The sequence below is a fragment of the Camellia sinensis genome, chromosome 8, assembly GCF_055761805.1.
Source record: "Camellia sinensis isolate YWXY chromosome 8, ASM5576180v1, whole genome shotgun sequence".
In the NCBI taxonomy this organism is placed as follows: Eukaryota; Viridiplantae; Streptophyta; class Magnoliopsida; order Ericales; family Theaceae; genus Camellia; species Camellia sinensis.
Genome location: NC_138968.1, coordinates 12,718,865 through 12,741,093, shown reverse-complemented (window position 1 = coordinate 12,741,093; position 22,229 = coordinate 12,718,865). Strand labels below are relative to the sequence as shown.

At 35.9% G+C, this 22,229-nt stretch overlaps 1 long non-coding RNA gene across 1 annotated transcript; it reads left to right on the top strand.

Annotated features, from left to right (window-relative positions):
- Positions 1 to 7,956: 7,956 nt before the first annotated feature.
- Positions 7,957 to 19,370, top strand: LOC145796821 (uncharacterized). Its single transcript, XR_014337372.1, has 3 exons — positions 7,957 to 8,051; positions 8,177 to 8,250; positions 19,102 to 19,370. It is a non-coding gene; the product is annotated as an uncharacterized LOC145796821 (long non-coding RNA).
- Positions 19,371 to 22,229: the final 2,859 nt, after the last annotated feature.

The window sequence follows — 22,229 nt, the reverse complement described above, 5'->3', positions numbered from 1 at the left end:
CACCAGATTATATCCCGAGGCACTCTATTATATGTTTTTTCAAGATCGATAAAAACCATATCTCAAGATTGATTAGGATGTATCATGAGAAAAAAATTTATTTTACGGTCTAATGTGCATTGTTCTTATTTGTAAGAGAGTGTTTGGCATGTGCTAAAATAGCACATGCTATTGTAACATATTATCCTATTTGGGTCACAATCATTTTATTTGGGTCACATCACCTCTCTACCATATCACTTTAAACTCAACTTATATTTTATGTTTTTTTCTTAAAAGTTAAAAAAATATATTTGTTTAGATCATTCTAAACATCTTCTAAATTTATATTAAAATTTAAAAATTTTAATTAGACGTACTAAATTACCATTTGAGTATAAATAGAATCATTCTTGTCTTGTCGGGCTTCAACACCTAGTCTCAGGTGCAATCTTATTGGCACTAGCCTAGCAAGCTTAGGCTTTGTAAAAGCCCACTGGGCAAGACAGGCATGGGTTGGGCTAGGACTGTCAATGGATCGGATTTAATTCAAATCCGACTTGAATTCGGTCTGAAAATACGAATTCGTTTACAAAAAATTCGATCCAGTAATCCGGTAATTTAATCCGTTTATTAAACGGATTGAATATGCAAAAATCCGATTCGACCCGATAATCTAATAATCCGATCCGATTATTCTCAATTTCAATGAAGAAAACACAAAATGAAAAAAAAAATCAAATTGTAGAAAATTGTAGCTCAATAAATAAATAAACGGATCAAATTATCGGATCGGATATCCGAAACCATCGGATTTGGATTTGGATATCTATAATTGGATATGGGCTAAACGGATTCAGATCGGATTTGAGTTTGTCTTAATCGGATCGGATTCAGATTTTGACAGATCTGATCTAAATCCAATCCATTTACAGGCCTAGGTTGGGCAATTGGACCCTATTTGCGTAGTTGATCCTATTAGCTCATGCTACGTGCCAAGGAATCACCAAGCAACCCAAAACATTTGGCGACTCCACTGGGAGTGGAGCAGCATCTACATGCCTTCAACAAATCAACAAATTGATATTCAAATAATGTGGTGCTATATCCCCGTGTAAATAGGATGGTCCAAACTGTCCAACTGATGTGGATTGTTTGTGTGGTGCTAATGTAGAATATATATATATATATATATATATTATTTTATTTATTATTATTAATTTCTTTTTATAATATTATATCTAACTGTTGTTGATAATATATGATTTCTTGAATTATTTTATTAGTTCTTTATTTTAGTAAATATTATATCTTTAATATTATCAGTTTTTAGTAGATTTTATAGAAAATTACGTTGTCATTGATATTTTGCTATTAATATTATTACTTGATTACGATCTAACAACAGATCCTGAATATAGAGATGGTAATAAATACTCATAAACAAACTATTTATTATTGTTACTTCTTGTATTATTAAAATGTTTTGATTTTAAGCCCACTATACTTTCAAAATAAGAATAGTATCAAAAGACTTTAACCTTTACCTGAATGTAGTCGGTGTAGGGTTCTGGCATTGGCAAGCTTGCAGTTTATAGAGGTGGTTAACCTCAACCTTTCCTTCCTTAGATTAGGTTCAGCACAGATCTGTTTCGTTTCCTAACTCAGACTGTAACTTCAAAAGCCATTTCTTTGGTTATGTAGGAGACCTAAGATTAGGGCTAGGCATAGGGTTATCCTGCCAGCATAGCCCGCCCTACCTGACCCGACCCGCACACGTATGGGCGGTTTCGCAAATACAATGGGGTAGGGTGCGGTTTGGAATATAGCAAGTTTTTGGGTTACGGGCGGGTTCAAACCTGCCACAACCTGCCCGCAGTTAGAATATTTAATATATATATATATATATATATATTTTAACCTGGACCGTTCATCTATGATCTATCCTAGATATTTTTTTGTTGACCAAACAAACCAAACCCTAATGCATTAGGAAACAATTTTCATAAGCTCTTATCTGAAAAATGAATCAACAAAAATGCTGAGAATCGTAATTGATGAAGAGATGCAATATTTTCTTCTTCTTATTCTTCTTCTTCTTCTTCTTCTTCTTCTTTTTTTTTTTTTTTTCCATTTTTTCTCTTGGATATATATACATAATTTTATTTTTATTTTTATTTATAGAAAGTATATATATATATATATAAGTTATCTTGGAAAAGAATGATGTCTTAGGCTTGTCAATGAATCAGGTAACAACTTTATGAATCATGTAAATTTTGTGTAATATTAAAAAATGTAATGTGTTAGTATTTATTTATAACTAAAAATTTCTGGATTGAGTTTCTGTATTGTAGGAATTTTTAGCATCCCCTATAAAATTGTTCATTCATTCGTTTTGAATGTAAAATTGAGAGAACCATACCTGAAATCCAAATCTCGGTCTTTTTTTTGTTTGATTTGCATTATGAGTACTGCTTAGCCTAACATTTGCTTCTGTCATTGAATAGAACCATGATGCATGGAATTGGAATTTTATAATTTTATAAGTTGGAATGATTTGTTTGTGTTAGGAGTTGATTTTGTTGTGTTTTTAATTCATTAATTATTAATATTGGAGCATTTTAGAAAATTGGGGAAAAATGACCCAAAATAAATATTTACAAAATGGAAAAAACAAAACTCAAAAATAAATTTTTAAAGAAAAAAGTCCAAATCGCAAACCTCCCGCATATCCACGAACTCTATCCGCACAAATTGCAAACCGGACTGTGGGCGGTTGCGGGTTGACTTTTTCCCAAACCACATAGATGCGGGTGGGTCAAAACCGAACCGCAAACTGCACAAATCTGATCCGCGGCCACCCCTACCTAAGATCAATAATCTCTCATATAAAAGCAATACACTCTTTTTGAAAAGAAAATATTTTTGTTTATTGAACAAAAAATTTATATGGACAAGGGGTGCCTGTAGAGTGATTTCTAGAGTATTGTTTGTTTTAAGAAGGCTTCAGAATCCAAACTTTTTTCTTAGTTTCAAGTATACTCTTTGTAATCTTTGTCCCCTCTTACTTTTCCTTAAGGCCTTTATATAGGTACTTTGTGGATTTTAAGTCTGGACTTCAACCTAATCTACAAAAATAAAGTCTTTTATTGTTGTTAGAAGACAAACAAAACACAAACAAGCAGGTGGTGTGGTCATATGGTGATCACATAGTATTCATGAACAAGAGACATTTGGTGGTGTAGTTACATAGAGGTGTAGTCCTCTCAGCCCTTGATTTTTCCAAATTGTCCATGCTTTTGTCAATCTATTGCTTTCTTTAGATTTCATACCTCCTCATCACCCATGACATCACTAAGATCATAATTCTCGTCATATTCTTCAAACATATCACCCCATCCTTCTAGATCTTGCTCCATCAGATATTTTTCAAAAAATTTATATCATATTTCGGATAAATATGTTTCAGAATCTACCTGTTCTAAGTAATCGTATACTGATTCATAAGGCAATCTTAGAATAATTATTTTTTCACGAAGGATGGTGTTATTGCAAAGGTGGTCCTTCCATAATGAACCAATTTAAACCCAATCCTTACTAATTCTATAGTTTCGTGATATATTATGAAAAATTCTCTTACCTTTACTTCTATTGGATCTATTATAAAAGGTGCTTCTTAATCTTTGAACCAATCACATTTATAGGGGATCACGTCATTCTTGTCTTTTATTTTTATCAGATAATGAGCTGCATTTAGATGTCCATTCTTTACTTTCATTTTTGCAGTTGTAAATGTGATGGGTGCCATGTTTAGATATTTTTTATGGACTTCATAAATTTTCTTGAACACGAGTTGTTGGAATCTAGTGAGCTGAGAAAATATGGTACTCTGTGGGTGAAGTGGAACATTGAATGTATTGACTATTTTTGGTAGTTGTCGTTTGCACCCCAAAATATTCTATTGAAACCAAGTAATAACTACTACTTCGAAATATAGCGGTTAAGATCAGGTGTCGATCCTTAAGGACTAATTGAGTTGCATTGATTAAAAAATAATAGTTAAAGTAATTTAAAAAGGTTGGTTTTTAAAATAATAAAATTAAAATTAATAAAACATAAAATAAAATAAGAAATATATCAGGATTTTGAATCCACCACTAACCTTACAACCAGGGTTTATTGTGTCAGTTTTTAGAAAATTATTAATTTGGATAATATGATGTAAATTGATCAGAAATATATCATCAAGAGGATTTGTATATTAAAACCAGAAAGTCACGAATCATCTTCGTTTAGCACGGGCTGTCACCACTAAACTACACTACACTACAGTTGATGCACGACCTATCTTACTATGTATGACTTGCCTAACAATTTTAATACACATCAATGAAAATAATTGTATTACATGATTTAAATAAAACATTTATTGTACAAAAAGATCTAAAAGTTATACAACTGTATCCATCCAAACCAAATCAAAACTAAACATACTAAATACAACTTACCCCAATTATTTGATTAGGGTTTCATCTCTATCCTAAGACAAGAAAACTACCACACTCTATTTACAAACTAAACACTCCCATTCTGGGCTTGAACCCTCGCCTGGCATGGAGCTCTCCCTCAAGCTCTCTGGTTCTGCTCTTCTCTTCCTTTCTTTCCTCTTCTTCTTCTTCTTTTATTGAAGAAAATTTACAAATAGAACAAATAGTAATATCAATAATATCTCTAAATAAAACTTAGTAATATAAATAATAGAATAATAGAATAAAATATTATATATCTATCTATTCTATTATTAAAAGGGAACAACAATTTTGGAGTCCTGAAGCCATTCCTGAGAAAATTTTCCCTAAAATGTCCTTAACTTCTTACACTTATATCAGTTTTAATTAAGGGTAAAATGACAAATTAAAACAATCAATTCCACTTTCCCACTTCCCACTCTCCATGTCTCCTTATTATTGTGCAGTTCTAAAGTAGTTAGAACATCTTTATTGAAAAGTTTTGAACATCTTCACTGCATTTTGTATTTGTTTTGATAAAATGATGAAAAGTTCTCTTCCAAAAGTTCTCTTCTGAAAAGTTCTATTTGGTAAGTTCTCTTTTGTATGAATGTGTGTGCTTTTCATTTATATATTCACTGAAAAGTTCTGAACATCTTCACTGCTGTCTGTTTCTATTTGATAAGTTATCTTTTGTATGAATGTGTGTGCTTTTTATATATATGTATATATGTATATATTTTTTTCCTGTAGTGAATTTCTTAGTCTCTAGCATTTCTATAACCAAAAACTACTCTCTTTTCTAACATAAAAAATTTATGTTGGGTGAGGTCTCTAAGATAGTAGTTAGATGATGCAGTGCATGAAGAACACATTGATTAATCATGATTCCCAAATAAGCACTTAGCTAGATATGGTTGTGAGATGGATTTCTCTGTTTGGCCAAAATTCATGAAAGTTTGGCCAAATCTCGTGAAATTTTAACACATCCATGTCTGGTCAAATTTCAAAGAAAGTTGCAGGTGTCTAAAGTGATAGTTGATTGATGTATACTTCCAAGCAAGGTTGTCCATATTCATAGTCCCTTACCCCGACTAATGTTGAAATCATGTCAAGAAAATTTTGTAAAACTATTATTTTTTTGTTTCTCCTATGTCTATTTGGTATGTTTTGTATACAAGTGCATTTAATTGCTTTGATTTTATTTTTAAATTGTTAGTTTTCTTCATGTATATCAAATCTGTTTCAATGTTATTGTTTATTTTTTTTTATGAGTGTTCTAAATGTCTTGGGTTTGTACTTTTAGTCTCTAGCATTTCTATATCCAAAAACTACTCTCCTTTTTAACATAAAAAATTTCTGTTGGGTGAGGTCTCTAAGACAGCTGTTAGATGATGCAGTGCATGAAGAACACATTGATTAATCATGATTCCCAAGCGAGCACTTAGCTAGATATGGTTGTGAGATAAATTTCTCTGTGTGCAATTGAATAGTTTGGATTTTTATTTTTATTTTTTGTTTCTCCTATTCAATCAATTTTTTTTTTTTTGGGTTTGGCCCAGGTGTGGAGTTAATAATTATCTATCATGATCCGAGAGGATAAGTTAATTAATTAAACCAACCTCCCTGCCTATGTTTGGGAAAATTGTGATTTTTTTTTTTGAGTAGTAAAAATTGTGAATTTTAATTGACAGATGGTGGGTAGGCAAAGATAAAACCCGTAATTCGGTTTTTAAAATTTTTGGTGGCTTTCTCCTATTTCATTTTTTTAAGCTTTTGTTTTTTTTACTGTACAAATTCAGCTTTTAAAAATTTGGTTGGTTGGTTTGTTTAGTTAATTTTCTATGTTGTTTAAAACAAAATTATGCGCTCTCAAAAAAAATATATACACTACAAAAAAAGTCACTTTTAGCGACTAAAATATTGGTCGCCAATTGTCTGTTTTTTGGTTGCCAATGACATTCTGCGACCAAAAATTTTGGTTGCTACATTTGTCACCAAAACCTTGTCGGGAAAGGTCTTGGAGGGTTTTGCCAACCAAAAAACCTTTGGTCGCCAAAAAGCAAGTCATTAGCAACCAAAATTTTGGTCGCCAATAGTCAATTATATTTCTTTAAAATTATATATTTACTGACCAATGTTTTAGTCGCCAATAGTCAAGGAATCGACGACGAACACCTTTAGTCGCCAAAAGCAGCCAATTGGCGACTAGCACCTTTAGTCGCCAAAAGCTTCAAACGTGAAAAAAAAAAAAAATTTGTTGTAGAACAATTTGATCTGCTCTTGCGGAGACTTGAACCGCTAGCCTCCCACACCATAAATCTTATGCACCACACTCTTCCCACTACGCCTCTATAACACCACATGATTATATGACATATATTGTTTATATAGTACATACATCCATATTGATATAAAAGTATATGTATAAACATAATTATTTTATTGAACATAATTTATGTAAAATAAACTATTTAGTAGCAAAATAAAAAAAGACCACTTTTGGCTACTAATTGTTTTTTAGTCGCTAAAAAACTTAACTTTTGCCGACCAAAGTCGGATTTGGTCGTCGAAGATGCACTTTCAGCTACCAAAATTTTGGTCACCAAAAAATTTAATTCTTGCCTTAGGATTTTTTGTTCTCCCGCGCTAAAAATGACCACTTTTGGCAACTAAACTTATTTTCTTGTCGCCAATTGTAGATTTTTGGCTACTAAAATTTTTTTAGTCACCAAAAAGCTTTAATTTTGGCTACTAATTTTTTTTAGTCGGTAAAACCCATATAATCAGCAACCAAACTTATTTTTAGTCGCCAATTGTAGACTTTTGGCTACTAAATTTTTTTAGTCGCCAAAAAGCTTTACTTTGGTCTACTAAAAAATTTTTAGTCACTAAAACCCATATAATCAATGACCAAACTTAGTTTTAGTCGCCAATTGTAGCCTTTTGGCTACTAAAATTGTTTAGTCTCCAAAAAACTTTACTTTTGGCTACTAATGCTATTTTGGTCGCTGAAAGCTATACTTTCAGCGACCAAATTTTTTTTAGTCGGGAAATTTGGTCGCCGAATGTGCTTTTTCCTATAGTGATAAAATGAGTGTCTTAGATGTTTATTTTTGTATTTTTTTGTATAATACTGTTAATTATACTTTCTGTAATATTGTTAATTGTTTTTGTATTTTTATTTTTATACTTTCTATTAATTAGGTTTTCGTTTATTTATTCTTTTCCATCGTTTATATCTAATCTTTTTTTATTGAAACTATTTTTAAAAACCCTTTGTTCATTTATTTATTTATTTTGAAGTGTTTTTTTTTTTTTTTACAAAATAATTTAGAGGTGCCAAAATTTGTTTTACTGTAACTGTTTAGGAGACTTGGGTTTGTGTTTCATGTTCAACCAAGTTTTAAACAAAAAATCAAAATACTCCAACTAAATCAAGCATTATTTTACTGAGTAATAATAGTATAGATATTTTTTTGTAGGTTGCTTTATGACTTTGTGTTGTTCAAACAAAACAACTTCTATGGTGATTCTTATCGACATTGATCTACTTTGAATGTAAGAATTTTGTATGAATGTTGGATTTATAATGCTTGAAACTTGAAAAATCAAAATATTCCAACTAAATCAAACATTATTTTGTGTTGTATTTTTTTTGTGTAATACTATTAATTTTTTTGTAGGTTGCTTTATGACTTTGTGTTGTTCAGAATAAACTTCTCGGGTGATTCTTTATCGACACTTATCTATTTTGACTGTAAGTATTCTCTATGAGTCTTAGATTTATAATGAGTGTTAGATTTATAATCACAACAAATATTTTGTGTTGTATTTTTTTTTTTTTTGTAATACTGTTAATAATACTTTCTACAAAAAATTTATAGAAAATGAAATGTTTCATTGTGTTATCAAGTTAAAAAAAAAAAATTAATTCAGCTTGCTTTTTTCATTTTTCAGAAAACACTTTTCAGAAAATTATACATTCTTATTTTCCGTGTTTTTTTGTTTTTACTGAATTTTTTTAATATTTTAAGCAATTTTTTTACTTTTTAGACACACCTAACATAAATACACCTAAAAAGTAAAAAAATTGTAAAAAAAATCTTTTAAAAATTCACTAAATACCAAAAATACAAAAAAATACAAGAATTCAATACATTTTTTGTTTTTTTATGTATTTATTAATTTTTTAAAATATTTTTTTCACAAATTTTTTACTTTTTAGGTACATCTAACTAAGGTGCATCTAAAAAAGTAAAAAAAATGTTTAAAATTTAAAAAATATTCACTAAAAACAAAAGAATACAAAAACCAAAAAACTCAGTTTTCAAAAAATTTAATCCAGAAAACTCAAACCAAACACACTGAATATTTTTCTTTGTTTATATCAATATTTGTGTTTGTGTGTTTATAATTGCTGTGATTTTATTTTTAAATTGTTAGTTTTCTTTATGTACATCAAATCTGTTTCAATGTTATTGTTTATTTTCCTTTTTGAGTGTTCTTAGTGTCTTGGGTTTGTACTTTTCTATTTTGTGTGCTTCTGTATATTTATAGCAATTCTGGTTTAGACCCCATCCATTTTGTATTATGGACTCGGGTTTCATGGCTTCGTATGGTTATTCTTGTCTTATTCTTTTTCCCCTCATTGAGTTTGGCTTTTGGGTTGTTTTGGTTGCGTTTGGAACAGGTTGGTAGCTTGGTTTTTAAACTCTTGTTGCCCAAAATTCTTACTCCTCAGCTCAAGCGGCACTTCTTGCACTCAAGCGGGCTTTGTGAACTCTCAGTACTTTTGCAGGTCTGCAAAGCTTCTGGGAGGGTGTATTCAACGCTTGAGTGGTATTTTCTGCGCTCGAGCGGTCTTAGCTCGAGCAGCTCTTCTTGCACTCGAGTGTTGGCCTGCTGTCTGTAAAACTACTAGGAGTATGTATTCTGCACTCGAGCATCACTTGATGCGCTTGAGTGGTGTCGCCCTTTTTCATTGTGTCTTGGCGCTCGAGTGTCACTTCTTGCACTCGAGTGGAACAATTTATTGTGTTTGGATGCTCGAGTATCACTTCTTGTGCTTGAGCAGACTGTGCGTATATCAGTTTGTAAAAGTTACTTTTTACATCACTTTTTCATGTCTCTCTCTCTAAAACTTTTCCAAACCCTAGATCTAGAGTTTCTCTCTCTACAACTCTCTCTCTCTCTCTCTCTTTCTCTCTCTACTTTTTTACCTAGATTTAGTGTATAGCGATCCCGGGTTTACCCTTGTTGTACAGTGATCCGGACATGTGTCCGTGGATGTTGGATGTTGTTTATTATCTTGTTTGCATCCTTTTTACTTTGTATATTGAGTATGGGATGTGTTGGGCAGGTTTGTTACAGGTTGGTTGTGTTTGGGAGCCTAGTGTTGCTGCCCAGATTTTTGGTCCTTCGCTCGAGCGAGGAGTCTGTCGCTCGAGCGAGAGTAGTGTTGCCCCGGTTCTGGACCTGAGAGTTGTAGTTTCTGGCTCGAGCGAGCTTTTCGTGGCTCGAGCGGTCTGGGTTTTTCTTCGCTCGATCGAGAACTTCTTGGCTCGAGCGAGAGTTTTCTGTGTCTGGTCGCTCGAGCGACCAATCCTTCGCTCGAGCGAGCGTGTTTTATATCAGCGGACAGCAGCGTCTAAAACATCACTTTTTCAGTCCTTTTCTTTGATTAAACCCTAAATCCGACACCCTCTCTCTCTAAACTTGCACTCTCTCTAAGATTTGATCTCCCTAGGGTGTGAATCTAGCCTAAGGCCTTTGTTAAAAAGATAGAGGGCGTTGAGAGCTTCGATTTAATCTGAAAAAGTTTGGATTTGGAGCAAGTTGATCTTGGAGTCTTCATCTCCTTTTGGGCTAAAACTTCGAGGTAGGGATATCCTACTCCTCTCTATGGGTTTTGTCTTTAAATTTTGGTATTTTGAGATGTTGGGCTTGGTTTGGTAATTTTGTGAAAGTTTGGGGCTTTTGTGTAATTTTACAAAAGTTGGGGTTTTATTCATAATAAACCTAGATGCATGTTTGGCATAGAAAAATAGAATGATTGTTGAATCATTGATGAAAATGGGACCTAAGGGTTGAAATGGTAATTATGGAAAATGGCCTAATTACATTGTTTAATTAATTGGGATAATTAATTGGTGAGAAATGAGGAAATGAAATGTTGATTGAATATCCATTTGTGCATTTATTTTCTGTTTTAGAAATAACTGCTTTGGGCTATCGGTGGAGGATAGTCGAGATTGTTGTAGACAATGCATGATGATTAGGTAAACAGAAACTAATCAATGGAATGTGTCATGGAACTTGACGGTTGATAGAATACATTAATTGTGTGTATTGTGTGATTGTATATAGAACCAATGTGTTTATATACGTTATGTGTAGAGGAGGAGATAGGGGATGTACTCCGCGGTTTAGGGGAAGATAGGGGATGTACCTCTAAACCGGATAGGTATTGGGAGGAGATAGGGGATGAACTCCGTAGACAGAGCTCATATGCTTGTCTAGAGAAGTGAAGATAGAGCTCATATGCTTATCTTTGTGAAGTGAAGTGTGGATACAGCTTGTATGCTTATCTGTGGATATTGTTGATATACATATCTGTTGTAGAGTGTGGATACAGCTTGTATGCTTATCTGTGGATATTGTTGATATACATATCTGTTGAGAATGTGGATATAGCTTTTATGCTTATCTGAATGTGAGATATAGTTTTTATACATATCTGTGGAAATGACGATAGAGCTAGCATGCTTATCTGTTGAAAAAGGGAAAATGAAAAGTAATTGGGACTTGTAAGTCATTGACATAAATATGTAATTTATGTGATTGTATCAGTGTTGACCAACTATCAATTGCTAATGTTTTAGTCATTGTCCATGGTTGGTTTAGTGTATTTCTACTGGGCTGTGGCTCACCCTATATGGGAATATCATTTTCAGGTACAGGAAGCATGCCACCTCCAAGGACATAGCTGGGAGGCTAGTGGCGGGCATAGTTTTGTCGTTTTACTTTTGATGTATTACATGTAATTTCAAGCCAAGGGCTTAATGTGTAAACGAGTTAGAACTCTTTGTTGTAACCAAGTGTTAACTTGGAAAGCTGTAAGCCCGTAGGGCATTTTGTTATGAGGTTAACATGTAATACTTATGTCTTGGAAATTTTAATGAATGAAAGGAATGCGGTTAGTTTAAATGTAAATGCACGTCTTATCTGATGGGTTTATTGTTATTATTTTGAGGGCGTTACATAGTGGTTTTTTTACCAGTGTGCCTTTGTTAAAAAGGTAGAGCATCTCAAGAGCTACATTTTCATTCGATTAGAGTTGGATTTCAGCTTCATTCGAGTTCTTCTCTTGCTTTGGTTGTCTTCTAGCTTTGAGGTAGGTATTTCTATACTCCTGTACAACTCTTAACATAGTTATTTGTTTTGTATAAACACTATTGTGAATTTGGAGGATATTGAGCAAATCTAGGAATTTGGTTTAAAATCAAAAAAGGGATTTTCAAATGGATGTATTGAAAATGGGTATGGGAGTAAATATGAGGTTGTATTGTAGTAAAATGGTTAAGTTTGATGCTTAGGTTGGATCTTGAAAGAGAGAGGAGTTTGCTCTATAATGTCTCAAACATTTGTTTTGTACAAATAAATGGAATTGGTTTTGGAAATGTGAAATTAGATAGATGTCTATATAAATGGTAGAGTTAGATATGTATTATCTCTCACCTATAGAAATTTGGATAGTTTATCTGTCTTGGAAATTATATATCTGTTTTGAAATATTTGTTTTGGACTATCGGTGGAGGATAGCTATGATTATTATAGAATTACGAGAGGACTAGGCAAATTGAAACTAATCTCTCGTCCATTGTCATTGAATATGACTATGTCTTAAATACATTGTAAATGTATGATATTTGGGAGAAGGGGATGTACTCCATTGAATTAATTTGGCCTATATGTCCAGGATGAAAGTCTCGAAAACCATGCGTATACATGGCTGTCGATTCGAGCAGACGAAATAATCATAAAATGGCAAATAACAGTGATTGTATGATGGTTGTAATGATTAGCGTGGTAGGCCTAGAAGGCATGAGGTACCTTTTTCGGATGATATTCTGGTATAGGAGGAAGGAGTTGGTCAGGCCAATGTGGCCAAACCAGTTGGTCAGGCCAATGTGGCCAAACCAGTTGGTCAGTAGGCTATGGGTGCCTTAGCCCGCAGTTGAGGCAGGGCTGTCATTCTTGAAACGAAGTTTTTTCAGTCGACTCCGGATGAGTTTTTGGGTGATCCTAAGGAGCCATTGAAGGTGGATGAGTGGGTAGAACAGATGGTGAAGACATTTGAGATGCTTGGCATCGAAGATGGAGGTTTAAGGGTGACCTTGTCATCCTTCCAGTTGAAAAGAGATACAGGTCAATGGTGGAAGTACGCGTGAGGGCGCATTAGGGTAACTTGGGAGGCTTTCGTTGATGCCTTCCAAGATAAGTTTTTGCCTCCCACTATTAGGGAAAAGTTGAGAGACCAGTTCTCTAAGCTTGTGTAGTTGAATAGTCTGGTGGCTGAGTTTGAGGCCACATTTACTAGCTTGTCGAAGTTTGCACCAGAACTTGTGGCAACTGAGGAGCGCCGTTGTTTAGAGTTCGCGAAGTGGCTGAGGACCGGGCTTATGTTCAAAGTGGTCTGGTCCATAATTAGAGATTATGGATGCCTTGTGGAGGCAGCGACTCATCTTGAGACTGTGATGCAGATGGAGGAGGAACGAATGAGAGGCTCTAGGAGGAGTCAGGATGTTCAAGGGAATAGTAAGAGGCAGATGGGTTTGAACCCACAGCAGTCCTAGGGAGCTTAGTCGAGGTCCATTTTTCTAGTACCGAGTTCAGGTTCTAGGAGAGGTGGTCAGGGAGAAGTCACTTGTTTCAAGTGTGGCCAGTTGGGCCAAAAGTCTCCAACTTGCTCGCAAATGGGGGGGCAACGATTTGTATCGTCTTCAGCTCGTTCTCAGAACTAGAGTCAGAGGAGAGGGCAGCTACTTGCTTGTTACCAGTGTGGCTAGGTGGGGCACATGAAGAGGTTTTGTCTATAGTTGGATGGCACACCTAGTGCATCTGGTTTGAGGTAGACACAGAGTTACCAGCTTGCACAGTCAGCACAGGCCTCGAGGGCTAATCAGGGTGCCTCTTCGGCTCAATCAGTGCATCAGACGTATACTTCAAGGGGTGAGCAGGTAGAGCAGAGGCCTACAGGGCGTGTGTATGCTGTTATCGCGCCAGACCTAGTACCAGTGCCTTCAGTAGTGAGAGGTACTTTCTTGTTATACAATTTCATTACTAATGTGTTGATTGATACGAGTGCATCCTATTCATTTATCTCATCTGCATTTGTATCGACTTTAGGGTTAGAGTTGGCTTAGTTAGCATCTCCTCTTAGTGTAGAGTCACCTATTGGTGGTGAGATTATATTGGAGCAGGAGTGTCGGAGTTGTGACATAGAGGTTGCTGGTCACCGACTTATTTTTGCATTTGTGTTGATTGACATGTCTAGTTTTGATGGCTTTTTTGGTATGGACTGGTTTTCATCTTGTCGGGCTGTCATAGATTGTTACCGTCAATGGGTTACTGTATGTACCTTGAGTGGTGATTGTTTTTATTTCTTGGGAGATCGGGTTGATAGAGTCTTATCACCAGTGTATGATCTGCGTGGACAGAGTGAGCTTAGTTTCCTTCTTGCCAACTTCTTGGGTAGTGAGTGTGATGAAGTCTACGTTGATTTGCCGAGGGTAGTTTGGGAATACCTTGATGTTTTTCTTGAGGATCTCACTAGTTTGCCACTTCAGCGTGAGATTGAGTTCTCAATTGATTTAGTGCCTGGTATGACACTGATTTCTATGGCACCGTATAGATTTGTACCTGCCGAGTTGAGTGAGTTGAAGATTTAACTCCAAGAGCTGCTAGATAAGGGTTTTATCCGCCCTAGTACTTCGCCTTGGGGAGCACCGTCTCTCTTTGCCAAGAAGAAGAATGACAGTTTGCGATTGTGTATTGATTACAGAAAGTTGAACCGGGTTACAACTAAGAATAAGTATCCAATACCTCTATAGACGATTTGTTTGATAAGTTAAAGAGGTCTTGTTGTTTTTCTAAGATAGACTTAAGATTGGGTTATCACTAGTTGAGAGTGAACGAGGAGGATATCCATAAAATGGCATTCCGTACGTGGCATGGCCATTATGAGTTCTTAGGATACCTTTTGGGCTAACCAACGCACCAACTGTGTTTATGGATTTGATGAACCAGGTCTTTTGTGAGTTCCTAGACCGTTTTGTAGTTATCTTTGTTGATGACATCTTGATTTACTCACCCTCTAAGGAGGAACACGAGAAACACTTGCGAGTAGTACCTGAGTTACTTAGAGCCCACAAGTTGTATGCTAAGTTCGGGAAGTGTGAATTTTGGTTGAGAGAAGTGAAGTTCTTAGGCCATGTGGTATCTGGGGAATGGGTGACTATAGATTCATCCAAGATAGAGGCAGTGCAAGATTGGGAACAACCTAAGAATGCTTTTGAAATCTATAGTTTCTTGGGGTTGGCCGGGTATTACTGTTGGTTCATGAAGGATTTCTCTAGATTAGCCTCACCATTGACTAGATTGACGAGGAAAGGAGCTAAGTTTATGTGGAGTGAGACTTGTGAGAAGTCGTTCCAAGAGCTTAACGTTAGACTTACCACTGCTCCATTATTGATTTTTCCGGAGAGGGGTTTGGGCTATTCGGTGTATTGTGATGCCTCAAGGGAAGGTTGGGTTGTGTGTTGATGCAAAAGGGGAAGGTAGTAGCTTATGACTCGCAGCAATTGAAAACACATGAGAGGAACTACCCTACTCATGACCTAGAGTTAGCTACAGTAATATTTGCCTTGACGATTGGAGGCAATATTTGTATGGTGAGAAGTTTGAGGTATTTTCTGATCACAAGAGTCTGAAGTGTATGTTTACACCGAAGGACTTAAATCTGAGGTAGAGGAGGTGGATGGAATTTATAGAAGATTATGATTTTGAGTTACATTATCATCCGGGGAAGGCCAATTTTGTGGCCAATGCCTTGAGAAGGAAATCTATTAGTAGTATAACTTGTATTGCTATTCGGGAATGAGAGATGTTGGGTGCTATTGGTGAGTTTGACTTACATCTTGGCAAATCCATTGAGTTTGCGACCTTGTTTTCGGTAGTTGCATAACCTACACCTGTGAACCAAGTGATAGAAGCACAGAAGAATGACCTTGAGGTAGAAATCATCGGAAAAAGATCTCTAGTGGGAAGATAGAAAAGGGCTTGAATGTGTATCCCGATTCGAGTGTTAGATACCGTGATCGTCTCTTCATGCCGGAGTCTTGTTGAGAGGAAGTACTCCAAGAGTTCCACCATTCACGCCTTGCGGTGCATCCGAGAGGCACAAAGATGTATCAAGGCCTTAGTCTTCAGTTTTGGTTGAGGGAAATGAAGAAGGATGTGGCCGTGTTTGTATCAAGGTGCCTTACTTGTCAACAAGTGAAGGCTAAACATCAGAGACCAGTGGGTTTGTTGCAACCTTGCCTATAGCCGAGTGGAAGTGAGAGCATGTCACAATGGATTTTGTTGTAGGCCTTGCGAGCAATTTACAAGGTAGTGATGGGATTTGGGTGGTAGTTGACTGGTTGACTAAATCAACAAACTTTATTCCTATGTGTGTGAGTGACTCGATAGCCTATTTTGTCGACCTTTATATTAGGGACATAGTGAGGTTGCACGGGGTCCTTGTGACAATCGTTTCGGATAGAGATCCGCATTTCACGACTTGGTTGTGGCAGAGCCTACAGAGTGCCTTGGGCACGAGGTTGACCTTTAGCACTACGTATTATCCTCAGACTGATATGTAGTTAGAGCGCACTATTCAGATTTTAGAGGATATGCTTCGGGGTTATGTTCTTGACTTTAAGGGATCGTAGGAGAGGCACTTGCCATTAGTGGAGTTTGCCTATAATAATAGCTTCCAGTCGAGTATTTGCATGGCACCGTTTAAGGCCTTATATGGCCGACTGTGTAAATCCCCTGTGTGTTGAGCCAAAGTGGGTGATGCACTAATGTTGGGTCCAGATTTAGTCTGGAAAACGACGGAGAAAGTTGCACTTATCCGTAAGAGGTTGGTTACGGTACGGCCCAGAGTCGCCAGAAAAGTTATGCCGACTGTAGGAGGAGACCTTTGTCTTTTGAGGTGGGAGATCATGTCTTCTTGAAGATATCTCCTAGGCGGGGCTTGACGAGGTTTGGGAAGAGTGGGAAGTTGTCCCCTAGATTTATTGGACCATTGAGATCCTTGAGCAGATTGGAGAGGTAGCCTATCACTTGGCCTTGCCGCCACAAGTTTCTGGGGGTTTACGATGTGTTTTATATTAGTATGTTTCAGAAGTATGAGCCGGATCCATTGCATATGTTGGATTGGACCGACTTAGAGATAGATGAGGATGCCTTGTATAAGGAGAGACCGGTGAAAGTCTTGGATACTCGAGACCAAGTTTTGTGAGGCAAAACAATTTCCTTAGTTAAGGTATTGTGGTGACACCACAGAGTTGAGGAAGCAACTTGGGAATGTGAGTTGGAGGTCCGTGATAAGTACCCAGACTTATTTGCTGATGTTTGAGTATGTATTGAAATTATATTATGTAGATGAAATATGAAAACATTATATATGTTTTGAAGATATGGAAACATTGTATATGTTGTTTTTGTTTTGGAAACACAGGTTTAATATAAAACATTGTATATGTTTTGGAAAATGTAAATTGCACTTTCAATGTTGGAACTTGTGTATCAAGCTAATGGAAATGAATGGCCGGAGAATGGATCGTGATAATGGAATTGATTAATTATCATTATTGTAACTGGTTTAAACATAGTTTTAAAGCTTGATTTGAAATTTCAGGGATGAAATTCTTTAAGGGGGAGATTATAGCGATTTTGGTTTAGACCCGACCCATTTTGTATTCTGGACTCGGGTTTTATGGTTTCGTATGGTTATTCTTGTCTTATTCTTTTTCCCCTCATTAAGTTTGGTTTTTGGGTTGTTTTGGTTGCTTTTGGAACATGTTGGTAGCTTGGTTTTCAAACTCTTGTTGCCCATAATTTTTATTCCTCCGCTCGAGCGGCACTTCTTTCGCTCGAGTGGGTTTTGTAAACTCTCAGTACTTTTGTAGGTCTACAAAATTACTGGGGGAGTGTATTTTACGCTCTAGCGGTATTTTCTGCGCTCGAGTGATCTCAACTCGAGCGGCCCTTCATGCGTTCGAGCGGTGTCGCTCTTTTTTATTGTGTCTTGGCACTTGAGCATCACTTTTTGCGCTCGAGCGGACTGTGCATATATCTGTTCGTAAAAGTCACTTTTTTATATCTCTCTTTCTCTAAAACTTTTCCAAACCCTAGTTCTAGAGTTTCTCTCTCTACAACTCTCTCTCTCTCTCTCTATAATTTTTCACCTAGATTTAGTGGTTTCTCTACTCGTGTGCCTTTGTTAAAAAAGTAGGGCATCTCAAGGGCTACATTTTCATCCGATTAGAGTTAGATTTCGGCTTCATCTGAGTTCTTCCCTTGCTTTGCTTGTCTTCTAACTTTGCGGCAGGGATTTTCTATACTCCTATATGACTCTTAACATAGTTATTTGTTTTGTATAAACATATTGTGAATTTGGAGGATATTGAGCAAATCTAGGAATTTGGTTTAAAATCAAAAGAGGGGCTTTCAAATGGATGTATTGAAAATGGGTGTATGAGTGAATATGAGGTTGTGTTGTAGTAAAATGGTTAATTTTGATACTTGGGTTAGATCTTGGAAGAGAGAGGAGTTTGCCCTAAAATGTCTCAAACATTTGTTTTGTACAAATAAATGGAATTGGTTTTGAAAATGTGAAGTTGGATAGATGTCTATATAAATGGTGGAGTTGGATATGTATTATCTCTCACCTATGGAAATTTGGATAGTTTATCTGTCTTGGAAATTGTATATCTGTTTAGAAATATCTATTTTGGGCTATCGGTGAAGGATAGCTATGATTGTTGTAGAATTAGCATGAGGAGTAGGCTAATTGAAACTAATCTCTCATCCGTTGTCATTGAATGTAACTATGTCTTAAATACATTGTAAATGTATGATATTTGGGAGAAGAAATGGGATGTACTACATGTTTGGGAGAAGAAGGAGAATGTACTCCATTGAATTAAGTTGGCCTGTGTGTCCAAGGTGAAAGTCCCGAAAACCGCATGTATACATGGGTGTCGATTCCCGAGGATAAAATATCCGTAAAATGGCAATAGTAGTGATTGTATGATGGTGGTAATGATTAGAGACCTATTGAGTTGTATACTCAGCTTGGTTGTCTGAATGAAATGGAATTGAATTCATGAATTGAAATATACAGTTGGTACTGCATGGTTTACAAAAGAATTATGAATCGATTTATCAATGGCATTGTATCTGCATATTACCTTTATATCTCTGTTAAGTTTCATATGTTGTATTGGATTATTTTTACTAGGCTTTGGCTCACCCTATATGGGAAAACCATTTTCAGGTGTTGGTGATATGCCTCTGCCAAGGGCTTAGCTTGGGAGGACTGTGGAGCTGAAGGCTCATTTTGTTTATTTTGCTTTTCATTCATTTTGTACAAGCCTCGGGCTTTATCTGTATTGAGTTTAAGACTCATTTTTGTTGTACCCAAGTAGTGACTTGGAAAGATGTAAGCCATCAAGGCATATGACTATCTGTGTTGTTTTCATTTCTTATTATCATTATGTGAATGTATACCAAACTCTGATCAATGAAAATATGTTGTTTCAATTATATTTCCGCTTATGAGATGGATTTATCACCTTTTTTTTTGGGGCATTACAATATTTATATTCAATTTTTTTTTTCAAAATTGCAAATCATAAAATGTGTGCAATTGTTTGGACTTACACTTAAACGTTTGGTTTTTTTTTTTATTTGGTATGTTTTCACTTTTTTTTTTTTGGTTTGTTTCTCCAATTCAATTTTTTTTTTGTTTGGTGCAGGTGTGGAGTTAATAATTATCTATCATGATCTGAGAGGATAGATTAATTAAGTAAACCAACCTCCTTGCCCATGTTTGGAAAAATTTTGATTTTTTTTTTATAGTGAAAATTGTGATTGTTAATTGGCAGATGGTGGGTTGGCTTAGCATCCATAAAACCCATAATTCAGTTTTTAAAATTTTTTGGGGTTTTTTCCTATTTCATTTTTTTAAGCTTTTTTTTTTTTTGGTGTACAAATTCAGCTTTTAAAAATTTGGTTAGTTGGTTTGTTTACTTAATTTTCTGTGTTATTTAAAATAAAATTAAGTACTCTAAAAAAAAAAAAATCATATAAAATGAGTCTTAAATTTTTATTTTTTCATTTTTTTGTGTAATACTGTTAATTATACTTTATGTAATACTAATTATTCCAACTAAATCAAACATTATTTTGTGTTGTATTTTTTGGTGTAATTGTTGGCTACATATTTTGTATAGGCTAATCACAGTTTAACACGTGGCAGGATGAGGGCAATACTAGAAGACAATTCAAATCTTCAATCGTAATCACACACGTGGCAGTTAGTATTGGTTATTGTGGATCTATATAGCATGGAATCAGTAGAGAAGTGCAAGTTGGCGTGGCTTTAACGGTTACTCATATTTAAATTCAAAAATCAGGAGGGAAGCCTAACTGCAGACATGGCGTAGTGGAGCTAACTGTGAGGAAACATGATCAGCAATCATGGAGGGATGGTTCGACGGTTAGAAGCTCATTTCGACGGTTATCACTGAGAAGTATAAATAGCAGAGAAGGTCCCAGAAAGAGCCCCCAGACCCAGATCCAAAAAAACCAGTTTTATCTACTTTATTTTCTTTCCAGTTTTTATATTTCTTATTCTTTACATTCCTGTACTTCAAATTCCTGCATTGCACTTCATTCATAGGAGTAGTTTCAAGTAGTTTGTCGCTATAAACCTCTATGAGGCTGATTTGGATCTTTGTAAGTCTTCCATCTTACTTAATGAAATGCTACAATTGTTCTTTATTTAATCATTGTTTGCTTAATTTTCCTAAACAAAGCCACCAGTAAAAGTCCTCTTCATTGAGGCTGAAAGAACTAAAACACAATCGTTTGATAATTGGTTGGCAATTAATATTCTGTAAGGACTGATTGATCCTTGTTGGCACGCTCAAAATTACAATAATAACCTTCGAAAGCCAAAAAAGCCAACATATATTTTTGGCATGCCCAGTGGGACTAATTGAAATGGCTAGACGTAGGAGACAAGGGGAAAATGAATGCTTGGAAGAAGGCGTGGAAGGAGAGGTAGAAATGCCTAATCCAGAGGATAATGTGATAACACATCCTGTGGAAGTACCTATTTTATCAGAACCTATGGTCGAACAAACCAGCACTTCGGAACAAGTACCACATGTTCAAGCTATTGGACAAGGCCAAGGAATTGGACCATCCACTGTTCCATCAACTCAGCAAATGAATCCATGGGGTGGCGTAGTAGATGCCATGGGACAACAGTTAATGAACATAATGGAAAGGTGGGCAACATCCTTTATGGATCGAATGAATACCCATCAACCAACAAACACAAGACATATGGAGGAAATTTCAAATGTCCCTCAGCAAAGGTTGGCTAGAGATAAACAACCTATGCAAAATAATGGACATTCTAATGGTCAAACTAGTAACGAAAACTACGAAAGACCATCACCTTAGTCTTGGTATGAACCTCTTTCGAGACCTGTGGCAAATCAAAATGCCTCATTACTTAACAGTGAAGCCATGCAAATTGGTGGATCTGACCCAACACAAGAAACTGGCATGAGGATGTTTCCAAATCCCATGTTCGAAGCCATACTTGGCACAAGGGGGTTCACTAATCATTTGTTCGAATTTATACCCGGGGGTTGGAAGGGTTCCCTACAATTGGAAGAGACACAACACTTGTTCTAGTACCTTTCGTAGGACAGGCTCAGAGGAGTTACCCATACCCTCAACAGCAGCCAGAACCACAGGGACAACCAGTCCCAAATGTGCCACCCTATGGACTAAGAGGACCTCAGGCACAAGGTTGTCTACCAAATCTTGTGTTTGTTCCTCCAGTAGTGGTTCAACAAGTACAAAATATGGTTCTTAGGGACCAAATTACTGACATTGTTAGAGAGATGTGTGGACCGATGGCTCGGGGGATTCAAACTCCTGTGTACAAGAAACTATATCCAAAATGGGTAGATAGGGTACATGAATACCGAAGAGGATTTAGGATACCAGACTTTGCTCTTTTTTATGGGAATGAAAACTAGTCAACGGTGGAGCATATTGCTAGGTTCGCTGCTTAATGTGGTGAGTTTACCAATAATGATTACATGAAGTTGAGACTGTTCCCAAACTCTCTAACTGAGGCAGCCTTTGTATGGTACATTAACCTTACACCTGACCCTATTCAAACTTGGTAATAGATGGAGGAGCCATTTCATGCCCAATTCTTCCAAACGGAGCCAGAAGTTTCTATGGCAGACTTGGCAAGGTTGAGTCAAAGGCCAGATGAGAAGGCTGCTCAATTTATTGCCAGATTCAAAAGAGCACGAAACAAATGTAGGATTATCCTACCAGAGCCTGAGTTCATGAGATTGGCTCAAAATGGTC